At 44.8% G+C, this 20,182-nt stretch overlaps 1 protein-coding gene and 1 non-coding gene across 3 annotated transcripts in view; both read left to right on the top strand.

The window, feature by feature from the left end:
- Positions 1 to 20,182, top strand: part of IL34 (interleukin 34) — a 458,594-nt gene that overhangs the window by 343,350 nt on the left and 95,062 nt on the right. The window lies entirely within an intron of this gene.
- On the top strand, positions 9,684 to 9,754 carry TRNAG-GCC (transfer RNA glycine (anticodon GCC)). The gene has a single exon. It is a non-coding gene; the product is annotated as a tRNA-Gly (tRNA).

Below are 20,182 nucleotides of genomic sequence, written 5' to 3'. Positions count from 1 at the left end.
TGTGGGGGCTCAGGGGGGACAGGTTTTGGTACTCACAGTATCAGAGTAGTCCTGGGGTCCCTCCTGAGGTGTTGGATCTCCACCAGCCGAGTCGGGGTCGCCGGGTGCAGTGTTGCAAGTCTCACGCTTCTTGCGGGGAGCTTGCAGGGTTCTTTCAAGGCTGCTGGAAACAAAGTTGCAGCCTTTCTTGGAGCAGGTCCGCTGTCCTCGGGAGTTTCTTGTCTTTTCGAAGCAGGGGCAGTCCTCAGAGGATGTCGAGGTCGCTGGTCCCTTTGGAAGGCGTCGCTGGAGCAGGATCTTTGGAAGGCAGGAGACAGGCCGGTGAGTTTCTGGAGCCAAGGCAGTTGTCGTCTTCTGGTCTTCCTCTGCAGGGGTTTTCAGCTAGGCAGTCCTTCTTCTTGTAGTTGCAGGAATCTAATTTTCTAGGGTTCAGGGTAGCCCTTAAATACTAAATTTAAGGGCGTGTTTAGGTCTGGGGGGTTAGTAGCCAATGGCTACTAGCCCTGAGGGTGGGTACACCCTCTTTGTGCCTCCTCCCAAGGGGAGGGGGTCACAATCCTAACCCTATTGGGGGAATCCTCCATCTGCAAGATGGAGGATTTCTAAAAGTTAGAGTCACTTCAGCTCAGGACACCTTAGGGGCTGTCCTGACTGGCCAGTGACTCCTCCTTGTTGCTTTCTTTGTTTCCTCCAGCCTTGCCGCCAAAAGTGGGGGCCGTGGCCGGAGGGGGCGGGCACCTCCACTAAGCTGGCGTGCCCTGCTGGGCTGTGACAAAGGGGTGAGCCTTTGAGGCTCACCGCCAGGTGTCACAGCTCCTGCCTGGGGGAGGTGTTAGCATCTCCACCCAGTGCAGGCTTTGTTACTGGCCTCAGAGTGACAAAGGCACTCTCCCCATGGGGCCAGCAACATGTCTCTGGTGTGGCAGGCTGCTGGAACTAGTCAGCCTACACAGACAGTCGGTTAAGTTTCAGGGGGCACCTCTAAGGTGCCCTCTGTGGTGTATTTTACAATAAAATGTACACTGGCATCAGTGTGCATTTATTGTGCTGAGAAGTTTGATACCAAACTTCCCAGTTTTCAGTGTAGCCATTATGGTGCTGTGGAGTTCGTGTTTGACAGACTCCCAGACCATATACTCTTATGGCTACCCTGCACTTACAATGTCTAAGGTTTTGTTTAGACACTGTAGGGGTACCATGCTCATGCACTGGTACCCTCACCTATGGTATAGTGCACCCTGCCTTAGGGCTGTAAGGCCTGCTAGAGGGGTGTCTTACCTATACTGCATAGGCAGTGAGAGGCTGGCATGGCACCCTGAGGGGAGTGCCATGTCGACTTACTCGTTTTGTCCTCACTAGCACACACAAGCTGGCAAGCAGTGTGTCTGTGCTGAGTGAGAGGTCTCCAGGGTGGCATAAGACATGCTGCAGCCCTTAGAGACCTTCCTTGGCATCAGGGCCCTTGGTACTAGAAGTACCAGTTACAAGGGACTTATCTGGATGCCAGGGTCTGCCAATTGTGGATACAAAAGTACAGGTTAGGGAAAGAACACTGGTGCTGGGGCCTGGTTAGCAGGCTTCAGCACACTTTCAATTGTAAACATAGCATCAGCAAAGGCAAAAAGTCAGGGGGCAACCATGCCAAGGAGGCATTTCCTTACACAAGGTCCATCTTCATTACTATGAAGACTCTGCGACATCACATAGGATTTCCATACAAGGTCCAAGCTACTTACTATCTCTCTTGTACTTCATAAATTTGATTACGCCAGTGGCATTTATCATGGACCATCTTACCAACTATGAAAAGACTACAACAAATTCAGAACTCTGCTGCCAGACTACTTCTACATGTAAATGCACAAGCCCGCATGTCCCCTGCCTTTAGGGCCCTACATTGGTTACTGGTTGCTAGAAGAGCCACTTTCAACCTGCTTTGTATAAGCCACAAATTAAATCTGTGGAACAGGACCACTTTTTATCAGGAATAATATCACCAAGTACATACAACAAAGGAACCTCAGCTGCAGAATGGCACCCTTCTCAAAACCCCAGCATACAAGAAAAAACGTGAGTGGTATTTTCTCAGTTCAAGCAGTTAAACTGTGGAATTAATTACCCCTAAACATAACATCCACTAATAACTATCTTTTCTTCAGAAGACTTCTTGCTCTTTACTACATGACCACCATACTCAAAACACAAATGTACAGAATATTCTTATGTATGTAAACATGTATGATTTGATTATATGTATATATTTAGATGTGTGAATTTATTTGTAAAAATATAATTATTGCTTATGGTTCAAACATATATAGATACTCTTATAGGTCTGTTTAACATATGTATGTATTACTTATGTATAAATATATATAATATTTTATGCTTATTGTGTATATAGGTTACCGCTTAGTTTACATGTATTTGTTTTGAATATATGCTTATGGGTCTCCGTTGTATTGTGTTTATCACAATGCTTAAATATGATCACAACTATTGTATGTAGAAGTGCTTCACTGTAATATTTGGAAAAATATAAAATAAATATAAAGATATCAAATACAAAATATATAGAAATAAATAAATAAGTTTTAATGTACAGCAACTCATGAAAGTCTGAGTTTCTACATATACATGTACATATGGGACTTTATATAATACAACTTTATATATCTTTATTATTTTCTATATGAATGTGTTGCGTTTTAATGTAGTTATCTAATATATGTATTACTTTTCTCTCACTGTAGGAAAAAAAACGTTCAACTCTCTCCAGCTCGCTACTCTGTGTCTCATCCTATTCCTCTTTCAATATATCCTCCATCTCCACTCTCTGACTCATCGAAACCTCATTTTACTACTATGATCGCCTAAATAATCCTTTCGGGCTCTTCCCTCCTCTATTCCCCCCTTTGGTTCATCCAAAACATCATTTTACTACTATGATCCTCCAAATACCACCTTCTAGCCCTACTTTATCCTTTTCAATCTAACTAACAGGCTTACATGGCCACCGCTCCAATTACCACCTCATGTTTCCCTATAATAACCAGTAATACACTTTGAGTTCTTGAGGCTTGTGCTACTCGCTGAAAAGCACTTCAACATCTCTCTAGGGGTAGCAAGTTCTATATAAATACATATTCAATTACAACATAGTTGTAACCGATGAATTAATGATGTTGTCCTTTGAACAATTTGATTTTAATGTTTAGGAGTTTTATTGATGTAGTTTAAGTTAGGTCACATTTGCGGGTGAGACACCATTTCGTTAAAATGGATGCAGTTCTCTTGTGTTTTGCGTATTCTGCTCCTGCCCGTTCCCTCTCAAAATCATTGCTCGCTGTGAGTCCTCTCTCGCAGATTCGGCTGAGCACAGTGTATCTGCTAACTCGGTGCGTTTAATGTTGTGAGGATGATGACTCTTGCTGCAAGATCAAGAGAACTGGAGCTGAACCGTCAGAGGTAAATCTTGGGGTATCTGAATTATTAAGGTGCAGGCTCTCACAGCCATATCCACCTGAAACATTACATTAAAAAAATTGTTGCAACTGTGTTACTTTCTGCTCGGGAAAGCAGATGGCCTCCCCAAGCTTTTGTTTTGTTTACCATGCCAGCCAGTACGTTTATTGCACCTGAGCTGAGGGGCTGGGGAACCCCGAGGGCTCCTACACACCGTGGGGAGATGCATGGCACTGTGTTACGTCTCTGCCCTCAGAGAATATGTTAACTTCAGTTTCCTTAGTAGGTGAAGAAACACTCACCCCAAGTCTGTGCAAAGACTGCCCTGAGAAACTAAAAACATTGAGTGGGGGAGAGGTGCGACTTCTTCCAATGGATGATAAACCCATGGGACTGGGTCAGCTGGCAGACCGACGGAACGTTGCTTACTGCATGCACTGGAAAGAGAGGAGGCACAAACTAGCCAGTCGTCTTAAGTATGAAAAAACGCAAATGCCCATAGAATGCAGGACACCCATTAAGGGCTCAGAACTTTTGTGAAGATCCTCGAGGCAGATGCTAGTCCAAAATGTAACACAAGGAACTGATGATGGTGGCTTAGGGCAAAAAAAACAAGGAAACACATGCACCTCCCAGTGCATTAGAATATGGAGAAAGTATCTCTGAGGTCTAACAAGGCTAGAAAATATCTTGGAGAAACCAGTGCAAGTATGGACTAAGGGAATTACTATCTAAAAGGAAATGTGAGGAATGAAGGCACTTAATCCCTTTTGTACTAAAATTAGAATAGCACCCCGGATTTATTTCCTGCCTAGGCATAGGAACAATTTCAGCTTTTCATAGCAGGTACTGTATTTCCTCAGTGAGACCTTTTCACTACAAAGGACATTAAGGATTTCAAGTGGAATGGGATAATTCCAAAGGAAGTTCTCTGAACCGAATCTGGTAGCTGTTCTAGACTATTCAAATAAACCAACTTTCTGTCTAACACTAAGGAACCCCAAATACACATAAGATTCTGAAGACACCCTCCCAATGCACATCCGCAACCAGAAGAGCCAATGGATAGTCATGATATGGAGATGGAGGAATGGACTTGAGAAGGACAGTGACAGGAAATTGTCAGAAAAAGGGGCACCTGGGCCTCAAACCCATCCTTAAAAAGGCTGGCTCAGACCCATTGGTGCAGGACCAGGCCTAAAAGCTCTCCTGGTTCCTCTCCACAGCCTCTGCCCGCAGGACACATAGAACTCATCAAATTTCAACCTTCTGCAGATCATTTGCTCATCTCTTCCAATTGTGTGACAAACTGTTTTGATCCTGTGTAGTGCAAATGCAGTTACCAAGACTTTTGCAATTATCCTAATCATCCAAATTTGGTGATTCGCCACAACAAAATTAATCTCTGATAATACTGTAGCCTCTTGCTTAGTCATCAACAGTGTAGCAGTACTATCATTACCCTTTTGCATCTCTTCAGCCACGGTTGAAAGGCTATGAATAGGGACTGAACAACATAACTAAAAAACAAGAAAGTGATTGGTGGATTGCTTGAATAATATCAGACACTGGTAATTACACTGGACCGCAATCCAGTCCATTGTTTTTTTTTTTCAACTATGCTACCGCAGACAGGAACCAGCCACATGCAGATCTGTCTTGCTGTTGCTTCAGTAGGATCAGCCCCCCCTGAACTGCCAGGCCAGATTTCCTATCAGCCTATATTGCTGGGAAGCAGCCCCAGGTAATGACCAGTAACTGAGGTTAATTCAAGCACACCCATCACGTTTTTGGTTTCCTTTGAAAAAGTGGCATAAGTGTTGGCATGTTTGGGGAAATTGGAATTAGAGTAATGTCTCTTTATCTCAACCTCCTCCATTTTATTAACCATCTCAGCAAGGAAACGATCCTCTGAAATAATGGAACCTTGGGAGGAAAGACCAGCCATAAGGCAGTCAACTTTTAAAACAGATGGCAACTCTGCATGGAAAGCACGCCATGGGTATCTTTTGGACAAAAATCTAGGAAAAATGAACAGCACTGTAGAGTTGAAGACTTGTGTGTCCACCACCATGAAAATCAAACTGCTCCTCCCATATAGATGGCTTAACAATGGGAGAACCTTCTATGGCCTAAATAGCAGCAGCAACAACATTATTGTTAATCTGTTGCAGTTATGCCAATGAAGGAAGCCCAGAAGAAACAGGTTGCCCCACGTCTGATTGAGTGCTCTTTTAAGTGTGCTATATGTACACCATGCTTTTTTTAGTCATGATGTAACTTTGATATACTTCTCTGTTGGCTGGTTTATGTAGCAACTAGTTCACATAATCTCCCGAAACCTGCGGCACCACCACCATCTGAGGACCAGGCAAAGGCAGTGGGTGCAAACCACAAATTAGCATCCTTCTTTCCCCATTCAGCAGGAAAATGGCTAGCACAAATGGCCACAGTAACAACATACGTGAACCAATGCACAGAATACAACCACTGCTGGGGGTGGATCCTAACGCCACATACATACTTTGTTGGTATGCACCAAAAACAAGGAGTAGGCATATATGTGTCTTACCACAAAACAGAAAAATCCAGGAAGTGCTGTTAGTTGCTTTAGCCTCTCTGTTGTTGGTGTGACTTAGGTTAGGCATGTCATGATCACAGTGTTTCAAGTGGGGGATGCTGAGGCCAATCCCTCTGTCTTCCCCAAGCCTTCCTAAAGTAAAATATTTGAACTCCTGCTGGTCAGTTGTGGCCATCTTCTGCGTAATATGAAGCACTGATTTCTTTATGGTGAAGGAGCTTTGGTTTTCATGTCTCCCAGAGGCTTAACACCTTTTCTTCTTTGCATTTTAGAAAAGCTGAACTGAGAATGGTTTGAAGCTCTCTTTAAAGGCTGTCAAAAGAAGGAACTTAGATGATTGCAAAAAGGTATTGAATGTAGAAGAAGACTGTCAAAATGGAGAGAAATGTTTTTTCTCTTTAAAAAGACGATGCAGTTTACCTTCTAACTGAGGGCAAAAGAGCTTCAAGCCCTCAAAAGGTATGTTCAGAGCTTGAGAGTTCTGGGCTAAATACATATTCCATGCTCTTAAGTGAAGATTCTGTCTTGCTGCTTGTATTACTCCTTGAGGAAGTTCTGTCACCCTTACAATGTCAAAGGTAATATCAGAAATAAACTCAACTTTTTTTCTCCATAGCTTACACACGTACAGAGCGTTCTGCCCTCTCTTGTATCACTTTAAAGAGGATTTAAATGTTGAGCTCAATGACTGACACGTTCAGGCTCCATAAGTACCTTCATTTCCAAGTGGACCTCTGCATAAGATTTTTGGAGTGAAGCATCAATCTTCTTGTCAGTTTGGTCCTTTGAAATACTTTCTTTAGCCATAGAGGTTCTTCTGGGCAACCTTGCCAGAAAGGAATCTACTGAGACTACTTCCAGAAACATATCTACTTCTTCTAAGGAATATAATTGTGACATTAATCTTTATACGCATTTCTTATGCGGGTCCTTATATTCTTTTAAGATGACTTTGGTCACATGGTGATGAATAGGTAGATCCATGTCTGGAGTCTGTTGAAACTACCTTAACAGAGGCTCTACAGAAGCACTTGGAGATTTTATGTCTTTTCCCAGGGGGAGAATTTGAAGAACATCAAGAGGAAGAGGCCCCTCTAAATTATGCCTCTATCTGCTGTACTTGCCCATAATAAATCAGGAAGATCACCACCAAGAACACCCAGCAACCTCTGTCCCCAGGCACCAAAACAACCTTCTTGCATACTTCCTTGTGTTTTTAATAGAAAAGGAAAGGTTGCACATGCACATCACAGAACCCTTTAGAGCTCATGCACAAGAGAAGGAGCACTCACATTAGGACATTCGCACAAGGCCAAAAACACATCATTTGCTCTCCTCATTTTTTAAGAAATTCTTCCCCACGTCAGCCTGGGGAGAACACCGTTCACCTACCTGGTTGATCCTCCAGACATGTTGCTGTCCCCTCTAGGACTGCCTGCACTTTCCTCTGGGGGTATCTTCATCCTCCTGAGGTAAACCCTCATGTTGCCCATTTCTCTTCTGTGCCAGGCACAGATGGATCCTAAACACTAGCATAGCAGGTCTAAGCCTTGCAAAGACCTGAACTCCCTATTCCTGTCCTAGTCATAGGCAAAAGAACAAAACAGGAAGTTGTACTGTTCCAATGATCCTTAAGTGCCCTATGGGTGGGCAGAGCTGTAACATACTTTCTGTTTCTTTCTCCTGCAAAAGATGGAGACATCTTTTTTGTAATGACTGGGACGATGACAGGGGACGTAGAAATAATTACCCCTGTTCCTGGGAAATATATGACCTAGTAACATTAGAGACATCAAGTCCCAATTACTTATTTAAAATATGGCACACCATGGCACAGGTAGGGGGCAGTAGCCTAAAAAATGTTGATGCTAATGATGTACTGTTCACTGTTAGCGCCAAACTGTTGGCACTCACCCTGTACAGTACCTAGGGACTCATTATAAATAATGGTGTGACCCCTTTTAATGCCTGCTCTGAGCAGGCATTAAAAATGCTGCAAAAAAATGGCACAAGGGAATCTTTTAGAGTTCTTTGCGCATTTTTTGGCTTCCCCAATGCGGGAACGCTCCCCTTGCATACTTTATGCCTGACACAGGCATGGTGTGGTGCAACCAGTCACAAAGTGGCGCAATGCATATTAGTGTAAAAAAAATTATGCTAATGTGGCGCAAGGAGGTGCTAGGCCCTCTTAAATCTGGGCCTAAATCTCACACCTGCTGAGAAGGAATAGAAGCTATACTATAATGTGTCTATAGTCAGAACTCTACTACTGTGAGCTCAGAGGTCTTAGGGGAGAAATCCTACCACACAGTGTGCTCCACAATTTTCGAAAACCATTTGTCTATCTCACTGAAACTTGGATGCAATATTACTTATTTTACTCTTGTTGTTATATTAATACCGTTTTACTGATGTCTCTTTTCATGTTGTTGATTTGGAAGAGTGATGTCACTTTCTATGATATAATTTTATAAATTTTAAAGGCCAGGACGAATTTTAATTACGACTGTGTAATTCGCGTAATGCTGGTCATTTCACTTCCCCTCCTTGTGCGTTATTCCCACAAGTATGCTATCGAAACACATTGCGTTATTTCATGCCTAAAAAAAAAAAAGTCGGGGCTAAATTTTACATTGAGAATACGTTCGAACGTGAGCGCCTTCTGCCCTTGCCATTGAGGTTTTTGTGTTGTGTTTTTTCAGTGAAATGCGTCCTCTTTCAAACATTGAAGTGTGGATGCTTTTCGTGCCAAAATATGGCGCAAAATGTCAGATTTGAATTTCTCTGAATTTTCCCAAAATTTTCCATAATTATGTAAAAGCAAGTTTTGCGAAGTTCACCCAGACCTAATTATTAGCATATGCAAATCAGCTCTCACTCTTAAGAATTATTTAAAAAATTGAGAGCTGTGCAACACATTTATACGAACCTATTATTCCCGCCACAGCAGTAATACCACTGTTGCTACAGTGCAAAATGGAACCAGGAAACTGTTTACGACAGTGGTGGCACACCGCTTTTTTTCGAGATCTACAATTTAAAAACGAATTTCTTCCGAGTTTATCTACATTTCAGAAATCTTAAAATCCTGCCTTTTGTTTGTCACAGAATACCGGGAAGTATGAGGTGACTGCAGTACCATATAGATAACTCTGGGGATAGTGACGGCGCTAGATGTACTCTGCCGCGTTCCTGGGTGAGAGCAGGAGCTACCGAGCGGCGGGTCACGTGGCCCACTTCCTGAAGATCTACTATTGCACTGAGGATTCCGCGAAGCTTACCAGTTGCTTATTTCCGCCCAGTTGTGTCTTCGTTAATACCCTAAACCCTGCCCGTTGAGGCAGCTCTGGTGTGCTTTGAGGCGGAATGTTTTCATTATGTAGCGCTTTTCGAAAAACCCTACATAACCAGGCTCCTTATCACATTTATGGGATTCACGAAAAGACTTAATTTTGTTGGTAGTTTGTGGTCCCGTGTGCGTTCTCACCGCCTTCTTCCAGTTCAACATCCCGTTTAAAATGAATTATTTCAGTCGTACTGCAAAGGCTTCACTGCAATATTAATTACCTTCATATTTGTAGACACTGACGTTGCATTGACTATATCAAGGCTATCTGTGTCTCGTTTGTCAGCTGAAGCATTGGTGGTTCAGTGGTAGAATTCTCGCCTGCCACGCGGGAGGCCCGGGTTCGATTCCCGGCCAATGCATGAGCAAATATTTTTTTTCGTTTTTAATATTTAAATAAAATGTTATGTCAATTAATTTACTGTTTCCATTTTTTTCCTTGTGCCCTATGTTTGCTTCTACAAAGCGCAGGTTGCACATTTTAGAACTTTAATGATATGAGACGATATGACAAAATGGCTGCTGTTTTCTTGGCGAAAATGGGAGCACTGTGCATAAAACAGATTTCTATTACAAATTCATACCTCGCTATGGCAAAGGATGGCTTTACTAATCCACTCAACTATCCACCTTAAAATACAGATCTGTTCGCAGCAGGCATATTAACACACTCGCTCACCCTCTGTCTCCCCCCTTCCTCACTAATAAAAGGGGGCACAGCACTTACTACACGTTTACTCGGTGTAAAGATATGTGGCAGATATTATGAGGTCAAAAATGTCTTTCACGTCGTATAGTTTACAGCAGGATATGTATTCATCCAAAATTTGTGAACATGGACGGCGGGAACGAAAGTAATTCGGGGAATCTGCTATCCCCATTAACCCTCTCCAAGACTTTGATAGGTGTTTCTGATGTGGCACATATAAGTATTGGCAAAGCCAATAGGTCTCACCTTTGGGTGAGCTATTGGCTTTCCCAATCGGTAGGACTGTGGAAGTCAGGAGGGGGGTGGTAGGTGCATACGTGTCAACAATTTAAACAAGCATTTGCAATGCAATGGGTCTCGCGTTTGCTCGAGTCAGAGGTATTAGCGTTTTAATTTCCTTACTGGACTTTTCTTGCCACATAAATTGAAAATGAAAAGTAAAACAGTTGACATCAGCGAGCCGTTTCAAAGCGGCACGCACCCATGAGCACGATCGCGAAGGTGAGACACAAGGGAAAAGAAGTTCGCTCTTAATCCAACGTATCAGCAAAAGTGCAATTATTAACAGGGTCAATGGCCAAGGTGTTAACAAAACTGCCCCAAGGAGGGACAAACATAAAGCATTTACCAATGATTACAAAGGATTTTTGAAAGGCAAACCCATGAATGAGTGATAGTGATGGTCATGCAGTGGGCGTAGTTAAAAGCCCACAGATAGATTACAAAAGGCCAGAGCGCTTGCGCCATTGACCTAAAAAGGGAAGAAGGAAAATTGAAAAAAATTAGAGTAAATGGATTTCCCCCTTTCACTTCTATTAAAACAGAAACAGTTTCAGGCAGTGTAGGAGGCTTGCCTGGCTTGTAGTGGGTACCAAGGGGTACTTACACTCTGTACCAGGTCCAGTTATCCCTTATTCGTGTAGAAGAGGTGTTTCTAGCAGCTAAGGCTGATAGAAGGTAGCTATGGCAAAGCAGCTTAGGCTGATCTAGGAGACATGTAAAGCTCCTACTATACCACTGGTGTCATATGCACAATATCATAAGAAAACACAATACACAGATATACTAAAAATAAAGGTACTTTATTTTTATGACAATATGCCAAAAGTATCTCAGTGAGTACCCTCAGTATGAGGATGACAAATATACACAAGATATATGTACACAATACCAAAATTATGCAGTAATAGCAAAAGGAAGTAATGCAAGCAGTGTAAAGTTACAATTGATTGCAATAGGAGCACATAGGTATACGGGCAACACAAACCGTATACTCCAAAAGTGGAATGCGAACCACGAATGGACCCCAAACCTATGTGAGCTTGTAGAGGGTCACTGGAACTGTAAGAAAACAGTGAGGGTTAGAAAAATAGCCCACCCCAAGACCCTAGAAGGTAGGTGTAAAGTGCACCTACAACCCCCAGAAAGCAGAGAAGTCGTGATAGGGGGATTCTGCAAGGAAAACCAACACCAGCAATGCAACAACAGTGGATTTCCGGACCTGAGTACCTGTAAGACAAGGGGACCAAGTCCAAGAGTCGCAACAGTGTCGAGAGTGGGCAGGAGCCCAGGAAATGCCAGCTGAGGGTGCAAGGAAGCTGCCTCCGGATGGAAGAAGCTTGGTGTTTTGCAAGAACGAAGAGGACTAGGAACTTCCCCTTTGGAGGGATGGATGTCCCACGTCGTGAAGAAGCTTGCAGAGGTGCTCCCACGCAGAAAGACCGCAAACAAGCCTTGCTAGCTGCAAGGGTTGCGGTTAGGGTTTTTGGATGCTGCTGTGGCCCAGGAGGGACCAGGAGGTCGCCACTTGGATGAGGAGACAGAGAGGGTGCCCAGCAAGTCAGGGAGCCCTCACAGAAGCAGGCAGCACCCGCAGAAGTACCGGAACAGGCACTTAGAAGAGGAGTGAACGGAGTCCACGCAAAGTCACAAAAGGGAGTCCCACGATGCCGGAGGACAAGTCAGAAGGTTGTGCACTGCAGGTTAGTGTGTCGGGGACCCAGGCTTGGCTGTGCATGAAGGAAATCCTGGAAGAGTTCACAGGAGCCGGAGCAGCTGCAAATCACGCAGTACCTAGCAATGCAGTCTAGCGTGGGGAGGCAAGGACTTACCTCCACCAAACTTGGACTGAAGAGTCACTGGACTGTGGGAGTCACTTGGACAGAGTTGCTGAGTTCCAGGGACCACGCTCGTCGTGCTGAGAGGGGACCCAGAGGACCAGTGATGCAGTCTTTTGTTGCCTGCGGTTGCAGGGGGAAGATTCCGTCGACCCACAGGAGATTTCTTCAGAGCTCCTGGTGCAGAAAGGAGGCAGGCTACCCCCAGAGCATTCACCACCAGGAAACAGTCGAGAAAGCCGGCAGGATGAGCGATACAAGGTTGCTAGTAGTCGTCTTTGCTACTTTGTTGCGGTTTTGCAGGCGTCCTGAGCAGTCAGCGGTCGATCCTTTGGCAGAAGATGAAGAGGGAGATGCAGAGGAACTCTGGTGAGCTCTTGCATTCGGTATCTGAAGAATTCCCCAAAGCAGAGACCCTAAATAGCCAGAAAAGGAGGTTTGGCTACCTAGGAAGGAGGATTGGCTACTAAGAGAGGTAAGAGCCTATCAGAAGGAGTCTCTGACGTCACCTGCTGGCACTGGCCACTCAGAGCAGTCCAGTGTGCCAGCAACACCTGTTTCCAAGATGGCAGAGGTCTGGGGCACACTGGAGGAGCTCTGGGCACCTCCCCTGGGAGGTGCAGTTCAGGGGAGTGGTCACTCCCCTTTCCTTTGTCCAGTTTCACGCCAGAGCAGGGCTGGGGGATCCCTGAACCGGTGTAGACTGGCTTATGCAGAGATGGGCAGCATCTGTGCCCATCAAAGCATTTCCAGAGGCTGGGGGAGGCTACTCCTCCCCAGCCTTCACATCTATTTCCAAAGGGAGAGGGTGTTACACCCTCTCTCAGAGGAAATCTTTGTTCTGCCTTCCTGTGCCAAGGCTGCCTGGACCCCAGGAGGGCAGAAACCTGTCTGAGGGGTTGGCAGCAGCTGCAGTGGAGACCCCGGAAAGGCAGTTTGGCAGTACCTGGGTTCTGTGCTAGAGACCCGGGGGATCATGGAATTGTCTCCCCAATGCCAGAATGGCATTGGGGTGACAATTCCATGATCTTAGACATGTTACATGGCCATGTTCGGAGTTACCATTGTGACGCTATACATAGGTAGTGACCTACGTATAGTGCACACGTGTAATGGTGTCCCCGCACCCACAAAGTCCGGGGAATTTGCCCTGAACGATGTGGGGGCACCTTGGCTAGTGCCAGGGTGCTCACACACTAAGTAACTTTGCACCCAACCTTCACCAGGTGAAGAATTAGACATATAGGTGACTTATAAGTTACTTAAGTGCAGTGGTAAATGGCTGTGAAATAACGTGGACGCTATTTCACTCAGGCTGCACTGGCAGGCCTGTGTAAGAATTGTCAGATCTCCCTGTGGGTGGCAAAAGACATGCTGCAGCCCATAGGGATCTCCTGGAACCCCAATACCCTGGGTACCTCTGTACCATATACTAGGGAATTATAAGGGTGTTCCAGTATGCCAATGTGAATTGGTGAAATTGGTCACTAGCCTGTTAGTGACAATTTGGAAAGCAGAGAGAGCATAACCACTGAGGTTCTGGTTAGCAGAGCCTCAGTGAGACAGTCATCACACAGGGAACACATACAGGGCACATACCTATGAGCACTGGGGCCCTGCCTGGCAGGGTCCCAGTGACACATAGACTAAAACAACATATATACAGTGAAATATGGGGGTAACATGCCAGGCAAGATGGTACTTTCCTACAGGCAGAGATAGCTCAAATATAGCCATTTGTAGCTTTGAAAATTGGGCATTTCCACCTTGAATCAGATCTATTGGCATGTATGTAGGAGGGAACGGACGGGTTAAAAAAAGCTCTGTGAGAGGAATATGCAACACAGATGTAGGTGGGAAGGGAATAAGAACATGGATCGGGGCAGAAAAGGAAGAAGTAACAAGGACAAGGGAGTGGAGGGGAAGAAACAACATGGACAAGGTGGGCAGGGAAAGAAGAATGAAAATAAATAAAAAATAGTACCTCAATCAAAGCACCTACAGCGGAGGGACCCTATTCCAGCTGAAACAATCTGTACTTGCTTTATGTTCCAACCAGAAGAAGAGGAAGTGAAGCCAGCTTGCACTGCCCAATTAGAAGGCTGCAAATGAGAGTGACAATGAAGCTGACAAATGGTAAGCAGTGGGCAGACTCCAAGTCCTTGTTGACTGCAATATCTCTTGCAAGCAATAGCACATCAATTAATCAGGATTTGTAAAGCGTGGTTAATCACCCAACAGGATATTAGGCGCTTGCAGCTCACAGAGAAAGCAGTGAAAACAAAGGAAAAGTAATAAGATGGCACACAAAAAATGAGTGGAAAAGCAAGAAAAAGCAGTGAAAATAGGGAAAAGCAAGGAGAAGGCACACAAAAAACATAGGAAAAGCAAGGAGAAAGTAGTGAGAGCGGGGGGAAAAGCAAAGTGACGGCACACAAAAACGGGGGAAAACAAGGAGAAAGCTGTGAGAACAAGGGAAAAACAAGGAGAAGGCACACAAAACAGGTGAAAAAGCAAGGAGAAAGCAGCAAAAAGGAGGGAAAAGCAAGGAGCAGGCACGTAAAAAAACAGGGGAAAAAGCAAGGAGAGAGTAGTGAGAATTAGTGAAAAGCAAGTAGAGGCACAGAAAAAACAGTGAAAAGCAAGGAAAAAGCAGTGAAAATGAGGGAAAAGCAGGGAGAAGGCATTCAAAAATGGGGGGAAAGCAAGAAGAAGATAGGAGCAAGAGTGATGCAGCAGCACGGGCAGAGCTGGGCCTGGGAGAGCGCTTGTGCTGACATATGCGAGACATAAACAATAGGGATACTCTTAGTGCTGGTGCCTGGCACACTGGTTGACACTTGCCACAGAAAAATATATCAATCATAAGTTCACATTTTAAGATTCTGCAAAGACCTAAAAGTGATATATAAAGAGGACTTTATATAAAATAGTATGTATTCATTCTTAACATTGCCTTTCTGTCTTTGTTTACTTTAGTTATCTATTAGGGATCATTAAGGCAACTCTAGGATACATTTGAAAGTGCTTTTATCTTATAGCCTTTTGTTTTAAATATGTTCTGATAAGGGGTAACATAACAACTTTAGGTGATTTTCTTAACAATGGAACCAATGCAGTAAAAAAACTGACAAGGGGGCGCAAGCCACTCTACGCCACTCCACTATGTGGTATTCAACTGTACGCATCTACACTTTATGCAACTACACTCTACCCCACTCCACTGTATGCCACTCTATTTTACATCATTCCACTGTACACTATTCCACTGTATATCACTCCAAATTACACCACTCTGATGCGCTATCCACGATACAGAAATACACTCTAGTCTACGCCACTCCATTCTACGCTATTCCACTTCATGCCACACCACTCTACCCCACTCCCATCTAAACCCCTCAACTGTACGTCACCCCACTCTATGCCACTCCACTGTATGCCACTCCACTCTAAGCAACTCCACTATACACTACTGAACTGTACATAAATATACTCTATGCAACTACACTCTTTGCTATTCCACTGTACACCACTCCACTCTACCCCACTCCAATACACTGTACCTCAGTCCACAATATGCCACTCCACTCTACAACACTCTAACCTAGTCCACTGCATGGCACTACATTGTACGCTGTTCCACTTAACACCCCTCCACTGTACCACATTCCACACCACGCCACTCCACTGTACGCTGTTCCATTCTATGCCATTCCACTCTACGCTCTATGCCTCTCCTCTGTACACAACTCCACTCTACACCACTCCACTCCACACTATTCCACCCCTTGTCTACCATTCTTACAAATGTTACAGCATTTATTATTGAGCTTGACCTATGGACAATAGTGACAGATCCAATCAGGGTGAACCAAAGTCCATACAGATACTACACCACTCTTGGTCCCAGCCGTTGGCGTACCTCATGAGCTGGATTTCGGGATAATACAATCTATACCACTCCACTATACACCACTTAACTGTACGGAACTCCAGTCTACGCCACTGTACTCTATGCTATTTCACTCTATGGCACTCCACTCTGCACCACTCCAGTATACACCACTCCACTGTACGCTATTCCACTGTATGCCACCCCACTCCACTCTGCCCCACTCACTTTATGCCACTACATCCAGCCCTATTTCGCTTTACACTACCCCACTCGACGTTACTCCACTGTACGCTACTCCACTCTACAGCACTCCACTCTATGCCACTAAACTCTGTTATTCCACTCAGTACTACTGCACTCAATGCCACTCTACTCTACAACACTCCACTCTACACTATTCCACTCTATGCCACCGCACTCTATGCCACTCCAGTCTTTGCCACTCCACTCTACGCTATTTCACTGTATGAAATTCCACTATATGCCACTCCACTATATGATACTCCCCTGACGGCATTCCACTCTACATCACTCCATTCTGTGTCACTCCATTCTAAGTCACTCCACTGTATGCAACAACACTCAATTCCACTCAACTTTACACTATTCCACTCAACGCCACTCCGCTCTACGCCACTACACTGTACACTATTCCAATTTATTCCACTCCACTGTCTACCACTGCACTCTATGCCACTCCACTCTACTCTATTCTACTGAACAACACTCCACTCTACACCAATCAATCAATCAATAAATCAAAACAAATTATATAGCGCTACTTACCTGTGAGGGTCTCAAGGCGCTTGGTGGGGGGGCAGGAGGGTCACTGTTTGAACAGCCATGGAGTGGTGTAGAGTGGTACACCACTCTACCTCACTCCACTTTACGACAATCTACTCAGTGCCACTTCACTCTACTGTATGCTGTTGCACTCTAAGCCACTCCATTCTACGCCACCCTATTCTACCCCTCTCCACTGTAAGCCATTCCACTGTACACCTTTCCACTGTACCACACTCCACTCTACACCACTCCAGTCTACACTGTTCCACTGTATGCCACTTCAGTGTACCACACTCCACTTCATTCCACTCTACACCACGCTACCACATTACACTCCACCACACTACATTGTACAACTCTTTTCTCCACGCTGCTGTACGACACTCCACTTAATGAGACTCCACTCGGCGACACTGGACTGGAAAATAAAAGAGTAAACCTTTGATGTAGTTAGGGAAACTTTATGTATTCTTTTTATTCAAACCAATCTTAAATTACACAAACATTGGAAATGTTAAAGTTATAGTTACACCTTAAATTTATATATAACTTATGCACCACCAATAGACTACTATAACTTTATTTCATCTTTGTATTCAAACCAAACTTAAACTACACAAAAATGAGAAATTCTAAAGTTATACCTATACTGTTAATTTATAATTTCAACAACACCTTCAAGTTATTATAACTCGCGCACCTCCATAATTAGCGTATTTAACTCGGCAGCCACACCACATTAACTATAACTCACCACTCTACTTTGCTCTCTGTTCTTATGTGATGTGATTTGCAATGTCATTAGTGTTGTTGTAAATTCTATAATTTTAGATGGTATAAGTGATATAATATGGAAGGGTATAAGTAATGCATGGAGAAGGCACAACTTATAGGTTTTCTTCTTTTTCTAAAAAAAGAATTGCACAACTCACCCTAGTAAAGAGACAGTGTTTTCAGAGACTTTCTTTCATTGTACCTGCCAAAGGACATTTCAGCTATCACAGGCTATTTCCATACAATGATATCAACTGAGATGCACAAATAAACTGTGAGAATGCCTGAAACTCCAATGTATTACAACTATGAGAGAATCTTTGAATGTATTCTGTAGTACATTGTTTCTTGTTGCTTGTTCCCGCTTGATGTCTATCCAGAGGACCATTCACCTGTGCGGAATGTATGAATGTCTTTGTTTGAAGTCCTATAAAAGGACATGACAATTTCTGTATGAAGGAGAACCTTTTTCCCATCTTTAGAAGGCAATTCTATGTCGGATTTCACTTAGAACTATAATGAGTTCTCTCTACTCATGATGTGCTTGCAATGCTGCTAAAACTACATATGACATCCTTAATGTAACTGCCTATTCATTTTTAAATAAATCTTTGAAATGACAACCCTTGTCTGTCATTCTTACAAGAATGTTGCAGCATTTATCACTGAGCTTGTCTTATTGGAAATAGTGGCGGATCCAATTGGGGAGCACAAAAGTCTGTTTAGGGGCTACACCGTTCCTGGTCCTAGCTGTTGACATACCTGATGAGCTGGATTTTTTGTTAAGATTTGTGCGCCAACAGATCTGTTTGCAGTGCTGATAGTTTCCTTTGGAGCGTACCAGAAATCAACCAACTGATTGGCTACTGAACTGAGTCCGGCACCTCCATGGCCCAGACGGTTTTCCCCAAGATTTAAATTGACCCAGCCTCAACCTGATTCTGGTTCTGGAAAGATGAGGAGGCTGAAAGGGAACAACTTGAGTATTAATAGACATTGAACACATGTAGGAAAGTTCCACTTTTTGACATAGTTACCCACCACTTTTTGCCTGGTACATGATGTGATTTTGACTGAAAGTGCAATGGGTTCCTGGCCCCCAGGTCCCCAGTACCAGATCACTTTCCTCTTAACCACACAATTGTTTCTCCAATTGGCAAAACCTTTAGCACCCTCTAAAAGTCCCTATTTAATGGTACCCCTGGCACCTAGGGCATGGGGTACTAAGAAGGATCCCTGAGGGCTGTAGTACAGATTGTGCCACCCTAAGGGACCCCGAAAGACCGCGGAAGCCATTCTGGCTTTCCCGCTGGGCTGGCGGGCGACCGCCAGAAGGCCGCCCGCCAGCCCAGCGGGAAACCCCTTCCCACGAGGAAGCCGGCTCCGAATGGAGCCGGCGGAGTGGGTAAGGTGCGACGGGTGCATTTGCACCCGTCGCGAATTTCAGTGTCTGCTAAGCAGACACTGAAATTCTTTGTGGGGCCCTCTTACAGGGGCCCCTGCAGTGCCCATGCCATTGGCATGGGCACTGCAGGGGCCCCCAGGGGCCCCACGACACCCCATACCGCCATCCTGTTACAGGATGGCGGTATGGGGTGTCGGAATCCCCATGGCGGCGCAGCAAGCTGCGCCACCATGGAGGATTCTGCAGGGCAGCGGAAAACCGGCGGGAGACCGCCGGTTTTCCTGTTCTGACCGCGGCCATACCGCCGCGGTCAGAATGCCCTGCGGAGCACCGCCAGCCTGTTGGCGGTGCTCCCGCCGACCCTGGCCCCGGCGGTCCTTGACCGCCGGAGTCAGAATGACCCCCATAGTCTGTGTGCCATGTCTCCTAACACTGCATGCAATATAAGTAAGTCACCCCTACAGCAGACCTTACAGCCTTAAGGCAGGGTGCATTATATTACATGTGAGGGCATATCTGCACAAGCAGAAATAGCCCCTGCTATGTTTCTCTCAATCCTCAGACAAAGTAATTGACCAGGAGAGCCATTTTAAATGCATGTGCTGGACACTGGTCAACATGAGTTCCCTAGCTACATGATGGCTTCACTGTAGATAGAGGTGTTTGCTATCAAACATCTCAAATTGGGGAACCCACATTAATTTGAGTGTTAGATTTACCAATACATGCACCCAGAAGGCACCTTCGAGGTGCCCCTTGAAACCCTACTAGCCTGTGGTGTGTTTGCTGACCATTTTCTGCCAGCAGCCAGCTGAGACACAGTTCTGGAGTCCTTGGTTGAGAGCCTTCTGTTCCTAGGAGGCCCAGACCAAAAGCCTGTCTGGGAAGAGGATGTAACACCCCCTCCCACAGGATAGCCCGCTGATTAGCCTTCCTAAGGAGGCAAGCCTCAAAGGGCTGCCGCCTTTGAAATGCAAGTATGGCTCTCCTCACAGGTGAGGAAGCCTACCCCTTCCAGAAGCCCATTTGGCACCTGGATAGGTGGGAAAATTAGCTAGTCAGGTAGGTGTGCCACCCGCAGGCTAGTACCATCACTAAGGT

This window comes from Pleurodeles waltl, chromosome 12 (assembly GCF_031143425.1).
Source record: "Pleurodeles waltl isolate 20211129_DDA chromosome 12, aPleWal1.hap1.20221129, whole genome shotgun sequence".
Lineage (NCBI taxonomy): Eukaryota > Metazoa > Chordata > Amphibia > Caudata > Salamandridae > Pleurodeles > Pleurodeles waltl.
This window is presented reverse-complemented; position numbering and strand designations above follow the sequence as displayed.